We start from the raw sequence: 16,948 nt of genomic DNA on the forward strand, positions 1-16,948 counted from the left end.
TGACCATGGCAAGGAGGAATTCCAGTTAATTTATAAAAAAATTCATACAGATGTGGTCTTCTCTAGGCCTCCAGGGAGGCCTAAATCTAGCAAATGGTGCCTTCCCTAGCAAAGGCCAGCTAGTAGATAGAGCTTACTGGTGGATTGCATGCTGAAACTGGGCAGAGCCTTCATCTGTGGACTTTAGAGCCATCCAACTTTAGGACACTAATGATATGTCTTTTACATCTATATTCTGAAATAATAATATTCAATATTTATTGAATACTTCCTACATACTAGGCACCTTGCTAAAAATTTAATACACTTAATCTTCACAGCAAACCCAGGAATTTCTGTCTACCATATTTTACAGATTAGGAAACCAAAGCTCAAAGAAAAACACACAAACTGCTTGATAAGGAATTTCCTAGTATTACTAATGACCTTGACTGCTACACTCTAATATGACCTTGACTGCTACATTTTATTACATCTTTTAATACAAATGTGCAGGAAATGGTACCAGTCTGCTATTCAGGGTACAACTGATTTCCTTCAAGTTTCTGGGAAATCGGAATCTCAGTTTGCTTTGTCAGGCACCCTGCATACAAAAAAACCTAAATTATCTTTTAGTATTTCTTTCCTAGTGCCCAAAGTCCCAAGTAATAGAAACCTAATGAGAATTAAATCTTAACTTGTTGAATTCTTTCTTAAGCATTTCAATGAGATAAATTTAAGTACTCTCCCTTGAGACAGTGTAGACATATAGCAGACTTCAGTTTCTTGTTTTAGAATTCAAAGATCACTCAATTCTGCCAGGAAACCACTACTACAGTATTCTGTTTTCCTACAGAGCAGGAAACAGGTATAGCTGTGGGGCAGCTAACAAGCCTCTGTGGTATGACTAGATGAACAATTTAAAGTAAGACCATATCCTCAGACATAAATTCCCCCAAAGTACTTTCAAAACTGCCATTTCTCATTCCTCCTTCACTATCTTATCCAAACATTAAGGAATTCATCTTTTGTATTTTATCATTTTTGGTGTGTTCTTTTATTGGAAATATTTCAGGAACATCCTTCAGGACAACCTTCTATTCAATATTTCTTTTGCATATATATACACTATAGATATTTATACTAAAACCATTTAAACAATCCATCACAACATTTTTCCTGACAGAACTATAAAGTTCTTTCATTCTTAATTGCTGAATTTCAAGTTTGAGGTACAAATAACTTAGAAAAAAAATTCTTACCTTATTAGCAATCTAAATCTTTTCCTTGAATGCTAAGTCGTCCATAAGATTCAATTCAGTTTAAGTATGAGAGGGAGTACTGTGAATGCAGTGAGTCTGAGAGTAAAGTCTAAGGTATGTTATATTACTTATCACCTATTGCAAAATACAACAGTGCTGATAAGTATTTTTTCTATGAAAGCCTCACCCATATGCAGGTCAGTACAGAGGTTGAGTCCAAATCAGAATGCCACTTACCGATAATATAATGGAGCAGGTAAGCATTGACTTTTCTCTAGGTTTCCATGCTGTGTACTGGTCTTTACCAGCAGTGTGATTCCCTGGGGTGTCAACCCTGGGCTAGAACTGCTCCGTGACCTCCATGTCCATAACAAACCTGTCTAGTTTGCTGCAGAGTAGTAAAGAGAACTGTGCTGCTGGTTACAGTGGGTGCTAACTATCCCATGAAAAACAACTGTGACCCTACACAAAATCATAGTTAATCCATACCTACAATAAGCTTTCTTTGTAAACTTCCTTTAACTCCCTGAGGGGAAAACAAAATAGTGCTCTTTTTTACACTATCACATCACTTGTTAAAATTTTGACACAGTTCGCTTTCTCATACATGCACACATGTGCAGTAGATACTAGGGACCATGCTTTACTCACCCTTGTAGTCTCAACAACTAGTATTATGCCTACCATAAATTAACACATAGTAAGTGCTCAGTCTTTGCTTATTGAATGCATAAAGATAAAAGACACAAAGTAAACAACAGGCACTTCATAAGGACAATGCGCTCTTCAATAGGATTCATCTAGCCCAGTCAAAGGATACCATCCAAGCCTTAGCAGGGCACACTAAGATCTTGCTCAAATGGCCCTGCCTAAACTTCTAGCCTTCATGCATCACATCCCACAGCTGCATCATCGTCCTACTACATGGAGACACTTGGAAGAGAGGGCAGGGTGTATTTGGGGAACTCCTCCCTCTTCTTACCCACCTCTTTCTTACCTTTCTTCTCAGAAGTCAACTGTGATGAGCCTTTATTACCCACTAGAAGGTGAGCTGGAGGTCCCTGCTCACATCTCAGAATCCCCAAAGTCACCCATGCCAACTTGAATCTTTAATAAGACCCATTATGAATTAAGATCAAACTGGGACTTCCTTTAAAAATGCAGCCAAGCCCAGCTTTCACCTTGAATTCTCAGGGGCCACATAGCTTCTGGAACATCAGAATCACTCTAATTTAGTTTATGGAAATAGCCAAGATCCTAAAGCATCTTCATGTAGAGGACAGACTTTCACAGCATCTCAAAGTAGAGGGACTAGATATTCTTTGAAAATTTTTGAAGCTTTAGGATGAAATACCACAAACAAAGTGACTTGCTGTGCAGTGATTATTCAAGCCAAAGTAAAAATAGAATTAAAGTTTTTAAGAATATCAATGACTAGGATACAGGGGCTTGGTCTAAAGTTTGTCACAACGGAAGTTACTACATCTAAGCTACAATTCAAGTCTACATCGAAAATTTTAGGTTATGAACCTCTTCCTTGCAATGTATTTGTCACTACCTCTCCATAAGGAGTATCTGAAAGGAAGTTGAATCTAATGGACCCTAGATCAGGTTACCCCATAGTACTCACTGCCAGCAGAGAGGTTCCATTGTTAAGCTTTGAGATCTGCAATTACTCAAGCACCAGTTTGGGCTCTCCTCTACAAAGTTCCTCCATAATATCTTCAAATTGCTGGGACAGAAATGGCAGATGGAAGCATTAATCTTGATTATACCTATCATGCATGCATATGTACCTACGTTAAGGCTCAGAGGGGACTTTAAAGTAATATTGGGATTTAACACTTAACTAAATTTGCAAAAGTTCTTAAGAAATAAATGTATAATTACATTGTAATTTGAGGATGGGAGAGTAGCTACTGACTGAATCCTCAGAGATCAAATAGGATTGAAACTAATAATCCAACTGGAAACTTCCAATTGTCAAAATAGAGCAGAAGAAAGTAAATTTGAGCTCTAAAGCTGAAGGGTGGACAGACATGACTAAAATGTAAATTATAAAATATAAGTTGTAAAACATCTTAAATTGGTCTGAGAAGCAGACTAGATATTATAGTCTATATATATTAGGCATTTGCTAAATCAATTCAATCAATATTTCTAATAAGAAACAATCTCTTAACATCCTAATTAGCAGATAATTGAATTTGTTTAATCACACATTTCTTTTCCAAGATGTGACATGTGACATTTGTCACCATCAGTGCATGTCTTCCTTTCCTGGTCCACTGTTGTCAACAGACAGGTGCAGGGGCTTCCCGTGGCTTTCTCAGTTCTTTCTGTGACCTCCCCTTGTTTCGCTGTTTTCTCTGTATGTCTACATATCTCAGATATAGGACAGCCTCAACTATTTCAGTTTTGTAGTGAGTTTTCCTTTAAATTGCTTCACTGGGCTTTACAAATCCTTAATGATCACCCTGGATAACAAAGCAAGGCAGATTACCCACTGTCTCTTTTAGGATGAGGAATCAGGAGCTAATAGTGAACAAGTGATGCATCTAATGAATTGGTGTCAAAGATGCGCATCCTATTAGGTATCTGCCACTTCCATTTCCTGTCCCATCAGCTCACCTTTTGGCTCTGACCATGACAGTGTCCACAGTGAGCTGTGCCCTGGTACTCTTGCTGTTAACTCATCTCAGTTGTACTGTGTCTATCTTCTTTGTCTCAGGAATTTTCTGTTTCCTAATGAGAATCCTGAAAGAGAGACTATTAATACCCTTCAGTGTCAGCCTGCAGGGGTCAAGTTTCTCCTCTCTTCTGTGTGTCTGAATTTTGTGATAGCTCTTCTACGTGGTTACTTAAAGCATCCCTATCAGCAGCCTAGGACTAAGCCCAGTAACCCACAGGGATAGTTGACTGAGCAACACTAACTCTCCTTCCTTGTTTCACTCTTCCCTAGGGCCTCTACCCTATTCCCCAGGTTCACTTCCCCAAATCAACCACAAGCATGAAAGACTTAGCTCAGGCTCTGCTTCTTGGAGGGACATAAGCTACAACAGACTGCAAATACATTCTTTTGATTTTCTGGTTCGTTTTTCTTATTACCCTATTAATCACCAGACCTAAAATTCAATACTCATCTTTTGTTATTTATAATCACAGGCAAAGGCTATATAATTTAATATTTGGATGCCAAGTATAACCTCTGTGAGCAACTAGTGCCATCACAAGTTAAATGCTTAGTAATGGGAAATTGTGGTTACCTTTAAGGTAGTGATTTTTTAAAGAAGAATAATAGATATGTAAATAGAAGAGAAATATATAAATTGTTTTTCTACAGATGACTTGAGAGCTGGAAGCAGATATCTCTACCAGGTGATATTTCTAGGGTCATTCTATAAATGTTCCACATCTATAAAGCTTTCTGACTATCTCCTTTTCATCCAATGTTTTCTTTTCTTTTTTTTTCTTTTCATCCAATGTTTTCTAATATAAAGTAAAAATTTTAATCTTTTTCCTTTAGATATATTGATGACTTACATTAAGCATTTTCCCTGAAAGGACAAAACAGAATTATGTCTTTATAGTTTTAAGATTGCTAATAACAATATGTCAAAATTTACTAGTTGTAATTATATATACATAAATGTATTAATGGTGGTTGTATTTCACAAATTTTATTAAGATGGAACATGTTCATTTCTGGTACAAAAAAATAAATGAAATCTCTTGGGTGAAGTGCCATATTATATCACATACCAGGACAGAATCAAGAAAATCCAACTGCAGAATGTCAAACTAGTCTTGATTTAGAAAGGACACATTGAAGATAAATAATAGTACAAAATGAACAATTCTAATCAGTTTGTATAAACTATCAGATAGTTTACAGATAAGTTGGTCACACTACTTCTGATTTAGGAGCCAACAAAGATTATTTTATAACATGTGACAAATATCAGAAATCAAACAGGCTGAATATAAACATTACTATGACTGCTTGCCACTAAGCTTGAGATTTAGTATATTAAGTTATAAATATGAAGAAAACAAAGACCCAGCTTCTGGATCTTAGATATATTGGCTGCCACATCCACCACTGAGGAACTGATACACACCCACACACATACACAGAGACACACACACACAATCTATATAGAGTGGCCAATGAGCCCTTTTCTCTCAAAGAATAAAATAAAAATACCTATAAAATTATTAGTTACTATTATATAGGCTAACCACCAGCTATTATCCATGATTAATAAATTGATAAAAATTAATAAAAAATATTTAAATTATAATTTGTTTGAACACACACAAAACTAATAACAGAACATTTTAGTTGAAAAGAATAAAGTGAAAGCTTTTACCATAATTAATTCCTCAGGAGAAAAACAACATGTATTCCTGATTTAAAAAATTCTTCTTGAAGCTCTGTGCAGTTTACTCTTTAGTCAAAAAGTGAAATACCTTTGTTTCAATGAATTCATTCTTTGACTTCACATTTCACTAGAGTAAAGTTCTCATAGGTACATTATCATGACTTTTGCTATTCTCATCTTATTATCAATATTAGATTCATGTTTACATTACAATCTTGGTAAAAACCAAGTTATCAATGTATTCTAATGAGTTTTGCCTAAAGTCCCATATGTTGATGTGGCAATAATCACTAGAGATATATATTCAGAAAGAGACAAAAGTTTAAAAGAGAAACAATGACTGAAAGACAGTAGACATTATAAATGGCCACAATTGGTGGTCACCTTTTAATGTTGCAGATGGCCAACGAGACAGGACCCATGGGAGAAAAATCTTTCAAACCCATGGTAAGACTAATACCTCAACTAATGGTAGACAGGGTGGACTTTATTGGAAATCCATTATGAAGCCTTTAGTCTGAAGTAAATTATACACTTGCTCTGGAAACAGGGCAATTATGTGAAATGTTAATGAATACTTTCAGACAAAAGAAGTGTCAAAATAGCAAAGTGGGATTGGATTTTATGAGGAGGTTAATTTCTTAAGTCAGCATATAAAGCAAAACACTCACAAAGTCAAAATTACCTCTGAAAATTCCTTGTGAAAATCTCTGTGACTTAACAGACAGAAGCATCTCAAGTTCAATAGAGATGTTTATTTTTCTATCTTTATTTTTTTAAAGAATGGAAACATTACTATTTCCTTATTTTAGGTTACTATTTTTTCAGTTAAGTAAGCAATACTGCTGTCTTGAATTTAGGGACTAGTCACTGAAAAGCAATATGTTCCTAATCACTATAAAATAGTTACACTATAAAATAGTTACAATCAAAATAATGTGACTTTCCAGAAGTCACAAAACATTATGTGGTGTCGATTACCTTTAAGGTTGGTAATGTACTTTTACCTACATGTGAAAGCAACAGCTCTTAAAGTAATTCTCAAGGTAATCTCTGAGATAGGCCCATTTTTATGAAGGAGAAAGCTGTCAGAAGTACAGACTGCAGGAGAGGAAATCAGAAAAATCCATGCAAAAATGCTATCTTTGGACCTATCATTTTGACTTTTTAAGATTCCAGGTCAGCACCCACACCAATCACCCGTTTGAATTCATAATTTAGATTTTTTACTTAGTCTTAGAATTGAAGATCTACTGACACAGGCCAGAGATAAAAGTTTGGGTCAGTTTTCTTTGTATCTCACTTTTACATAAAAGTTAGTATCCTAAACTCAGTATTTAAACCTTGCTTTCTCTTTAAATAATATTCCATATCAGTCATGACTTAGAGCTCATACAATTTTTCTTTTGATGATGTCATAGAATTCCATTGAATGGATATAATTATTTTAACCAGTCCCCTACTGAAAAACAGCAAGATTAATTTCGAAGCTTTTGTTAATAATGGTTTAACAAAGACAGTTATACACACATTACTTTGTACACATGCAAGTACTTATGTCATTTGCATTACCCCCATAGTGGAATTTCTCTGCTAACGATTACATATATTCATGATTTTGATAGATAAAAAATGCCCCTCCACAGGAAAAATAAAATTTTACCCTCCATGGCATCACAGATGGCCTATGTTACAAAAGTTTGGGGTTTTGCTAGTATAAAAAGGGTAAAATGGTTATTTCAGGGTGATTGAATCTGAAATTTTCATTCTGTAATTGAGCTTGACATCTGTAAAAGAGTCATCTGATTTTTTTTTTCAGAGAATTATCTCTATCTTCGGACCCTTTTGTTTGTTGTTGCTAATCTTTCACTTATTAATTTCTTTCTCTCTCCTTTTTGGTTTATATTGTGTTTTGTTTTGGGAGTATAAGTTTTAGCAACAGAGAGACCTGCACTTGAATCTCAGAATCACCTTTCTAAAAAACTTCTTATCTTATGATAATTGTAGATTCACATGCAGTTGTAAGAAATAATGCAATAAAATGCATTGTACCCCTTATCCACTTTGCTTGAAAAGTAACATCTGGCATAACTAAAGTATAATATCAAAAAGTGAGTTAGTTTGTTAGGGCTGCCATAACAAAGTACCATGGTCTTGGAGGCTAGAAGTCCAAGTTCAAGGTATTAACAGGGTTGGTTTTTCCCAAGGCCTCTGACCTCAGAAGCTGAGGTTCAACTGAGTCTAACGCATGAAAGTGTTGATGAGGTTGATTTCTCTTGGCTTGGAGAGAACTGTCTTCTCCCTGTGTCTCTACAGATCTTCCTTCTCTATGTGTGTGTATCCAAATTTCCTTTTCTGGTAAGGGAAGCAGTTATATTGATTAATGCCCATCCCAATGACCTCAGTTTTAACTACTTTTTTAAAGACTATCTCCAAATATATTCACATTGTTGGAAGTACTGAGGGTTAGAATTTCAACATATGAATTTGGGGAAGGACATAATCCTTCCTCTCATCTCAACCCCTGGCATTAATGAATCTCTTCGCCCTCTCTATTATTTGTTATTAAAAGAATGCCTTATAAATGGTATCAGACAATATAAAACCTTTTGAGACTATCTTTCTAAATTCAGCATAATTCTCTGGAGATTCATCCAGATGGTGCATTGTCAATACATCATTCCCCTTTATTGTTGATACACATACATGGTGTGTTCCGAGTTTGCTACTGTGTGTCTAACCAGTCACTTGCTGAAAATCATCAGGACTTTATAGTTTGGGGTATTGTAAATAAATAAGACTGCCATAAATACCCATGTACAAGTTTATGAGTGAAAGCATTTTTTCATCTCTTTGGCATAAATACCCAGGAGCACAAATGCTGGGATATTTAGAGTTTAAAGAAACTGCCTACTTTCCAGAAAGGCTATACTTTTATATTTCCTTTAGCATTGTAAGTGATTTACTAGCAACAGGAGTTACCGAATTTTCTAAATCTCCAGAATTTGGTAGTGTTCCTAATTTTTACCAGCATTTGTTGCTGTCACAACTTAGTCACTCTGATAGGCGTGCAGTGTTATCTCACTGTGGTTTTAATTTGTATTTCCCATTTTTCATGTGCCTATTTACCATCTGTAGATATTCTTGGGTAAAATGTCTGCTCATACTTTTGTCTATTTTTTAATCGAATTCCTTTTTAACAGCTGAGTTTTGAGAGTATTTTATATATTTTAGATACTAATCTTTTATCAGATATAATTTGCAAATATTTTCTCTCTGTAGCAGAGCAAAAGTTTTTAATTTATGAAACTCTGGATCTCATTTTCATGTTGCATTTCAGTTGGCTTTTTCTGACCCAGTTCCAGCAGAGAAAGGCAGAGATACCATTTCCTTACTACAGCCCACATGAGGAGGGCAAGGTTCTCCTTTGCCTGGAAGGGATGAAAGTATCATTTCCTATTGCACCTTCTCTGACACCTCCTGCCCAACTCCACTCCCATTAACGAGAAGGCATGATACTTCTTTATAGACTCCAGGAGATAGAACTCTAGGCTCTTCACCACAGTTTTTCTGTGATGTTTGAATGAATTAGAGAAGTCAATGCCTGAATCTAAACTTGCTAGGTATTACCTTTCCTGGTTTTTAGTAGAGAGGTACCGCCTTTCTTGGGGGAAAACAGGAGGCAGGAGCTTTTGGTCTATGTTTATTGGTATTTCCAGGTTGCCTACATTTTCCGCTCCAACTCTGGGATATGTGACACTAAAAGACAATTCAGGAATTCTCCACACTGTCACTCCTCAGGTACTGGGGTTCCTGGCCTAATACAGAAGATTAAACATGAACACAGGTAAGTTGCTTAACTCTGAAATATAAGACTGCTTCTTTCTGAAATATGTTATATGTATTAACATTATGACGACTGATCTGAAAGTGGGTCTAATTGAAATGAAGTAAATTATGCTATCCATTAAAGCAGTCACTTTTTTTTCTTTTTCTTTATATTCACCATACAATTGTACCCCCTTATTTCAACCCTAATCCCTCCTTCCCGCCCCCCGCATAGTGTGTCTCTGGTTTATAGTTGTTTGTTGATTTTGATTTTTACTTTGTATTAATTAGTCTTTTTCCTGGTCCCTTATTTAGGTTTTCTAGATTCCTGCTATGAGTGAGACCACCTGGTATTTTTCTTTTTCATTCTGGCTTATTTCGCTGAGCATGATCCCTTCCAGCTCCATCCATGTTGCTGCAAATTGCATGTGTTTTCTTTTTTGAATGCTGAGTAATATTCCATTGTGTATATGTACCACTTCTTGATCCAGTCATCTATTTTTGGGCATTTGGGTTGTTTCCAAAGCTTATCTATTGTAAATAGTGCTAAAGCATTCACTTATTGATAAAGTCATTGACAAACAAACATATAAAAGGCAAGGAAAGATAAAAGATTAGCTGTGCTGAGAGGTCAAAATAAAACTAAAGTTGACCCTGAAAACACAATTCTGAAAGCAGTGTAAGTATAGGACCTGAATTAAAGCAATTTTAGATGTTTTGGACTCCATCCCCATGGGCTCTCCAAAACCTTCTCTAGGTTTTGGCAATGGCTAAGGTTTTCTCAGAAGAGCAGCCCTTCCCTCTTCACGAGCTGATACTACAAGGGGAAGCTCTGGACCGAACTGCCCCACTCATGAGTTGGTTTCTAGAATCTAAACTTAGTTGTTCATATCCATACCCATTTTACTTCCAACTGAATTAGAAGGTTCTTTACATTATAAAATAGTTCCAAGTTTTAGAGCTGGGGAAAATTGCAAGGTACGCATTCACAACCCTGAGATTAATTGACTGAGTTTCTGGATTTTAACAATTCAAAGAAATATGAAGGTGAAGATTTGCTCAAGTGTTCTGAGTAATCTCCCATATGGTAATTCAATGTCTACCACAGGTATCTATTTAAAATATCTATATTTCGGGCCTCCCTGGTGGCGCAGCGGTTGAGCGCTGGGTTGCGATGCTGCCCGCAGCCTCTGCAGCGCTGGTTCGATTCCCGGCTGCTCCCCTGCCACTGGAGGAGGGTCCCACATGGCGCACAGACCTCTCCTGCCGCCCACTGCTCCCCTCAGGAGTATACTTCGGTCCTCTGCCTGCTCTGCTCCCCACTCTGGCTCTGGTGAATTCTCTCACCCTCCCGCACTTCTGACTACACCCAGTGCTTGTATAAATAAATAATATATATAAAAAACTAAAATAAAAAAATAAAATATCTATATTTTCTTATATACTATAAATGATTCCATCTAACTTTGACATAACAATTTTCCTGTATTTTTCTGAAGGATACAAATTTTCCAGAATCTCCTTCCCTGCTTTGGAAGTGAGCTGAAGAACCAGAATCCTTAACAGAAGCCTGTTTTATGTTATGTGAAGATCAGATGTCTTCCTCCATGGGTATGTATTTTGTCTGATTTAACAGAAGAATCTTCCATGCCCAGAAACATATACTTGCCATCTCTAGATGAGACAGATACACCCTTGTTTTCTTTATTCCTATACATCTGTTGAGACCAAGTTTACCTAAACTTAGATTATATTTATCCAGTTACCAGGGGAGGTGAAGAATATTTTAAATAACATGAAAACCACTTACCACTTTAAAGGTTTCTTTCAAAACACGGTTGATATTTATTCACCTTTGTCACTCTAGCATCTTGGGTGCTCACTGCCTTGTAGCTAATAAGCATTTATTGAATGAAAGGGATATGAAAGAAGGAAAAAATAAAAGAAGTTAGTTCAAGCATTTATTTAAAATATTGCAACATGATAAGCGCTCAAGTTGAGAGTTCTAATGGGATTCAAACACTTAATGGTTTTTTAAGCCATATTAGAGAAGATCAATTTTTTTGTCCCCATTCCTGAAAGGTATGGGAAAACTGAGGTGTGTTGATCACAGGACCAGATACAGGGATAAGACGACTAGGGTCATGGTTTAGTAATCATTGGTGGGACAACTGCATTTAGGAAAAGAGATGGTGAGGAACGGTTGTGGCTAAGGTCATGCAGGGGTCAGTGAGCATCTTTTACAATGAAATAATAATGTGAGACCCTTAAAAATACATGAATTGACTGCTACCCTAACACAAGATCATTAAAAACAGAGCCTGGAATTTTGAAAAGGCACAGAGGAGAGAAGATCAATAGAAAGAAACATGGAGGCACTAAGAGTAGAGCACAGTGTGGATAAGTCAGAAAGGCATGAATGTTTCAGGAACATCAAGATTGTATTAGATAATAAAGGCAAGCAGTGAGTTAGATGAAAATTAAAAACAACTCTTTGGTGGCAAACAAATTCTTCTTGGAATATGTTAACCTTTTACCTTTTCTTCAATGTGGGGCTTTTCTCGCAGGACTATTTTTAGGTAAGTTAGAGATTTTTATTTTTGTTTTTTTAATTTTATAGATCTTTTTACATCATTTTTCATTTTTGTACAATGTATGCATTTTCATCTTGGTTATAGTCCCCATACAATTCCCTCCACCCTTATTTTGATCCTACTCCCTTCTCCCCCTCTACTCCGTAGTGTGTCCCTGGTTTATAGTTGCTTGTTGCTTGTTGATTTTTATTTTATTATACTTAGTCTTTTTCCTGATCCCTTATTTAGGTTTTCTAGATTCCTGCTATGAGTGAGACCATCCGGTATTTTTCTTTTTCTTTCTGGCTTATTTCACTGATAAGATGGAGCATGATCCCTTCCAGCTCCATTCATGTTGCTACAATATCATGAGTTTATCTTTTTGAATGCTGAGTAATATTCCATTGTGTATAAGTACCACATCTTTTTGATCCAGTCATCTATTTTTGGGCATTTGGGCTGTTTCCATAGCTTAGCTATTATAAATAGTGCTGCAATAAACATAGGGGTGCAGGTGTCCTTTTGAATTAATGGTTCTGTGTCCTCTGGGTAAATACCTAAGAGTGGAATTGCTGGATCATATGAAGCTCCATTTTTAGCAGACTGAGAAACCTCCACACAGCTCTCCATAGTGGTTGGACCATTTTGCACTCCCACCAGCAGTACAGTAGAGTTCCTTTTTTCTCCACATCCTCGCCAACATGTGTTATAGCTAGTTTTTTTAATATGTGCCATTCTCACTGGTGTAAGATAGCATCTCATTGTAATTAAGTTAGATTTTTATTGAAAATTAATTTCATTTAAAGTATCCAGTATAGAAATTTGCATTCTTACTCTCTAATAAAAAATAGTTGGGGATAATTGGAATTTCATGAAAAACATAACAGATAAGGAGTTATCAATATTTATGTTTCCAGAAGAATAGTGAATTACATATTGTAAATGATCCCTCCCAACTAAATCTAAGAGAATGAATAGAAAAATAAAAATGGTCTACTATGAAGTGTGAATAGGCCATACAAAATTAAGGAATATTAAAAATTCCCTAACTTACTCAAGTCACTAATGTTGGATCATATGATAAGTTCTAAATCAGTTGATCCCTGGAAATTATTGAGCTGCTTCTTCATGAGCTAATATAAGAAAGAGGAATTAAATCCAATGGCTCATTCAGTCACGGAATTTAATAAGATATCCCTGCATAATATTTTGTTTCCTATAGGATATACACAGAAAAACAACCAAACATTGCCAAAGAAGATGACCTCAAGGAAGCATGCTTTCTTAAAGTGCTAAGTGAAGGAAAAAGAAAATCAGTTCTGCCTTGAGAATATATAAACATAAATTAGTTCTCAAGTTTACTGTATACATTCAAGTTACCTGTGTGGTTCAAGGAAACCACAGGCACAGAATTTAATTTGCAGTTGTGCTGGATTAGTCCTACCTCTAGGATACTGAAAAAAAAAAAAATGTCAATTCTTTCTGAGGAATTTAACCAAAACCCAGAATTCTAAGAATTCCCACAGATAAATCTCTAAGGAAATTGAGCATTGCCATGCTCAGTTTATACCAAAATATAAATCACAAAATAATAACTGAAATATAACATAAAAACTAGCAGAAGCAGACCCACAAACATTTCAGATACTTGGAATTATGAGTCTTAATAAAAGCAAATATGCTTAATTTTAAGAAATGAGATCACTGAAGATGAGGTCCTAGGAATGAAAGATTTTAAAGAACAGGTGAAGACTAACATTGACCTCATACAGGAGGCATACATAAGGTGTCCACCTCAAGAAATGCCCTATTTTGCTGTGTGGGTCAGGGTTGATAACTAGGGTTAAATCCAGCATAAGCCAATTGGGATTAGGCCAAGCTTATTAAGAGAAGATAGAGTTAGATCCCAGAGGAACTATAAAAATTGGCTAGCCTGTACTGGCAGGAACAAAGGGAGTTTCCATTATAATAGAATGAGTTGATCAAAGGTACCAAACTGGTTAATGAGAGCATGTTGATTTGGAAGCACTAGTGGGATATGGCAAAGACCCTGGGTTTGCAGCCAACATGCTGGTAGGGTGGTTCTCAGCCACCTGGGGAAGTGCCGGTTCACACTGTGCAAAATAAAACTGCCTGAGTACTGAGACCTTGGAGAAAGGAGTTGAAAGACTCAGGTAAGTGTGCTTGCAGGAATCAGTATCGTATACAAGGTCAGAGTACCCACACAGAATCATGTTTCACAGGAGTACCGATCAATGAGGCTATTAGAAATATGCTGGAGAGAGAGGTTCCAGCTTCTCTAAGAAGTTCAGTGGTAGCTCTCCTCTTTGAGGCAAGGCTAAGAATCAGAAAGGTGGTTTCAGAGTTCAATATGGTTAATGGGGAAAAGAGAGGGGCCAGGAGGTAGTAATTAATGTCACAAACTGGGTGTCATTTATCACCTTAGGAACAAGCAAGATTGTTAGGGCAATAAAGGGGGCTTGCGTGCAGAGAGTTACAGTAAGTCTAAAGGCAAAATAGACTGGCAGTTAGGGTTCTACTTAACACATGCAAAGAACAGAAGGCAATGGTGAAAGAAGAGAAGGAGAAGGTCATCTGATTTAAAGTCACATATTTTGCTTATATAACATAATTACATTTCAAAAAGGATGTAATGGTAGCATTCACGACCATATCTCCATTTAATTTTCCTTTGTGACCTTAGAAAATTTGAGTGAATCCTGGAGAATGACTACAGACTACAGCAAGTTCAAGCAACTAGCAGCCTCTGTAAATACCAGTTACAGTACTCAGCATACCAGCTATAGCCCCAAGATGAATTGCAATGCCAATGCTAGTTATTCCCACCACATTCCCACTCTAAGTTCTCACTCAGTAATAGACACCCACAGGAAACCTGAAAAAGAAGTTGCTTCCTGAACTCGTGTGGATGAAATAATCTTCACAATGCAAATGTGGACTATGGCAGCAATGCAGGTGTTATGTTCCATTGCTTGCCACAAGGAACTCAATTGACTGACAATCTTTGGAGAGTTGCTACATTGTTCAAGTCAAGAACACAATCTTTCCAAGCATCCAAGCTTAATCATTCTGTGTAAGGTCCTGGACATTTGTCCCAAAATGAGACTTCCTTAAAGAACAATCTTTGGTCTGGAGCATCCTATTGAACTAAGTGACTCTGAGTTTTAGCTTAGTTTGAGATGTTTCATCTTCAATTTTCCTTTCTTCTCTTCTTGTATAAGTATCAGATCTGTATCACCATCTAAAGACTATGGAAACAACCCAAATGCCCTAAAATAGATGACTGGATCAAGAAGATGTGGTACATATACACATGGAATATTACTCAGCAATCAAAAAAGATAAACACATGCAGTTTGCAGCAACATGGATGGAGCTAAAAGGGATCATGCTCAGCGAAATAAGTCAGAAAGAAAAAGAAAAATACCAGATGGTCTCACCCATAGCAGGAATTTAGAAAACCTAAATAAGGGACCAGGAAAAAGACTAATTAATACAAAGTAAAAATCAAAATCAACAAGCAACTATAAACCAAAGACACTCTATGGGGGTGGTGAGGGGGCGGGAAGAGGAAGGATTAGGGTTAAAATAAGTGGGGGTGCAATTGTATGGGGAATATAACCAAAATGAAAATGTATACATTGTGCAAAAATGATGTAAGAATTATATAAAACAAAATATTGAAAAAAATAGACTTTATCTGATAATTCCTCTCTCCCTTTCACTTTTATATTTCACAGGGTCATTGCTTCCAATAAAATTCTTACACTCTAATTTCTTGACATCTGTTTCCCAGAGACACTGAACTACGACAAGCATCTATAACTCTGATGGTAACACATGCAGCACAGTCCCTATAGCTAGTTGAGAATAACTAGCATTTTATGTTGTGGCTGAGCTAATTATTTTCTTCTCTTCATATTCCTAACTGATTTAACATTCTGAATCCAGCAATTTGGTCACACTTAGAAAGAGAATCTTATGATTATTTTTCTATATTTGGAGAAGTGTCCATCCTAGACCTGATCTTGGGAACATGCCCATACCAGATTCTAACATTTTTGTTACTGATGGGTTTTATCTTAAAAGTGAAAAGGTGCTATACCAGAATAGACATGTAAGATGCTTGTAGAATCCAATCCCTTACCAGCAACCAAATCAGTTCACATGGTTGAATGTGACACTTAAAAGATGATGTTAAAGCCAGTAAATATAATGGGAAAAATACACCAAACAATTAATACTTCTGGAATAGGTCATGATTTTTAAATGCTATAAATACACAAAGTTTCTACCCAAGAAAGTTGTTATGAATATAGATATGCATATTAAAAGCAATATCAAGAGCAGATTACCATGTCATGCCTGCTTAGGTCGCTTAACTAAAACTCTACTGCAAAGATTCCCTTACAAAACAGAATAGGAATTCCATGGAGAAGTTCACAGAGTCCATAATACAAATATAACATCAACCTCGAATTCAAATGGACCTTGGTAAAATCCTCCATGATACAATTCATTACCCTTGGGACAAATGACTCTGCTATTAAACACTGATGAGGAAACATTTATAGAATAAGAGAGGATATACAGCACTGAAAAAGCTGTAAAGGTGAAACAGATAAATACCATGAATGCCAAGATTGGTTAAGTACCTCCAGATAAATTTTATAAAATTTTCTGCCTTCAAAGGTGAATATACAGTAGTAGTAGAGTGTTTATTTTCTGGATGGGTTGATGTCAATCACAGTGACATAATGAAAGAGAGGGAGACTTTCAATTTGCGATTTCTACGTAGGTCATCCTAACATATCTATCCTGTCCATTAATAGGGAAAGACATTTACTGGGGCAATTATTTTATTCATGGTTTATGAAAGACTTCATCATTCAGAAACTTC

The 16,948-nt window shown here is 36.2% G+C and overlaps 1 protein-coding gene across 2 annotated transcripts in view; it reads right to left on the bottom strand.

Moving 5' to 3' along the window:
• HHLA2 (HERV-H LTR-associating 2) overlaps window positions 1-16,948 on the bottom strand; it is a 103,325-nt gene that overhangs the window by 57,345 nt on the left and 29,032 nt on the right. The window contains exons 4-7 of one of the 2 annotated variants that reach the window (XM_054700624.1): window positions 11,265-11,347; window positions 9,257-9,444; window positions 3,873-3,998; window positions 2,872-2,973 (exon numbers count right to left, since the gene is read on the bottom strand). The gene's annotated coding sequence lies outside the window, so the exon portion shown is untranslated. Of the gene's footprint in view, window positions 1-2,871; window positions 2,974-3,872; window positions 3,999-9,256; window positions 9,445-10,953; window positions 11,173-11,264; window positions 11,348-16,948 lie in introns of those variants that run through there. The other variant, XR_008553879.1, reaches the window with a different exon arrangement.

The sequence above is a fragment of the Talpa occidentalis genome, unplaced genomic scaffold (genome assembly GCF_014898055.3).
Source record: "Talpa occidentalis isolate TD23 unplaced genomic scaffold, MPIMG_talOcc4v2.1 talOcc4.4, whole genome shotgun sequence".
NCBI classification, from domain to species: Eukaryota; Metazoa; Chordata; class Mammalia; order Eulipotyphla; family Talpidae; genus Talpa; species Talpa occidentalis.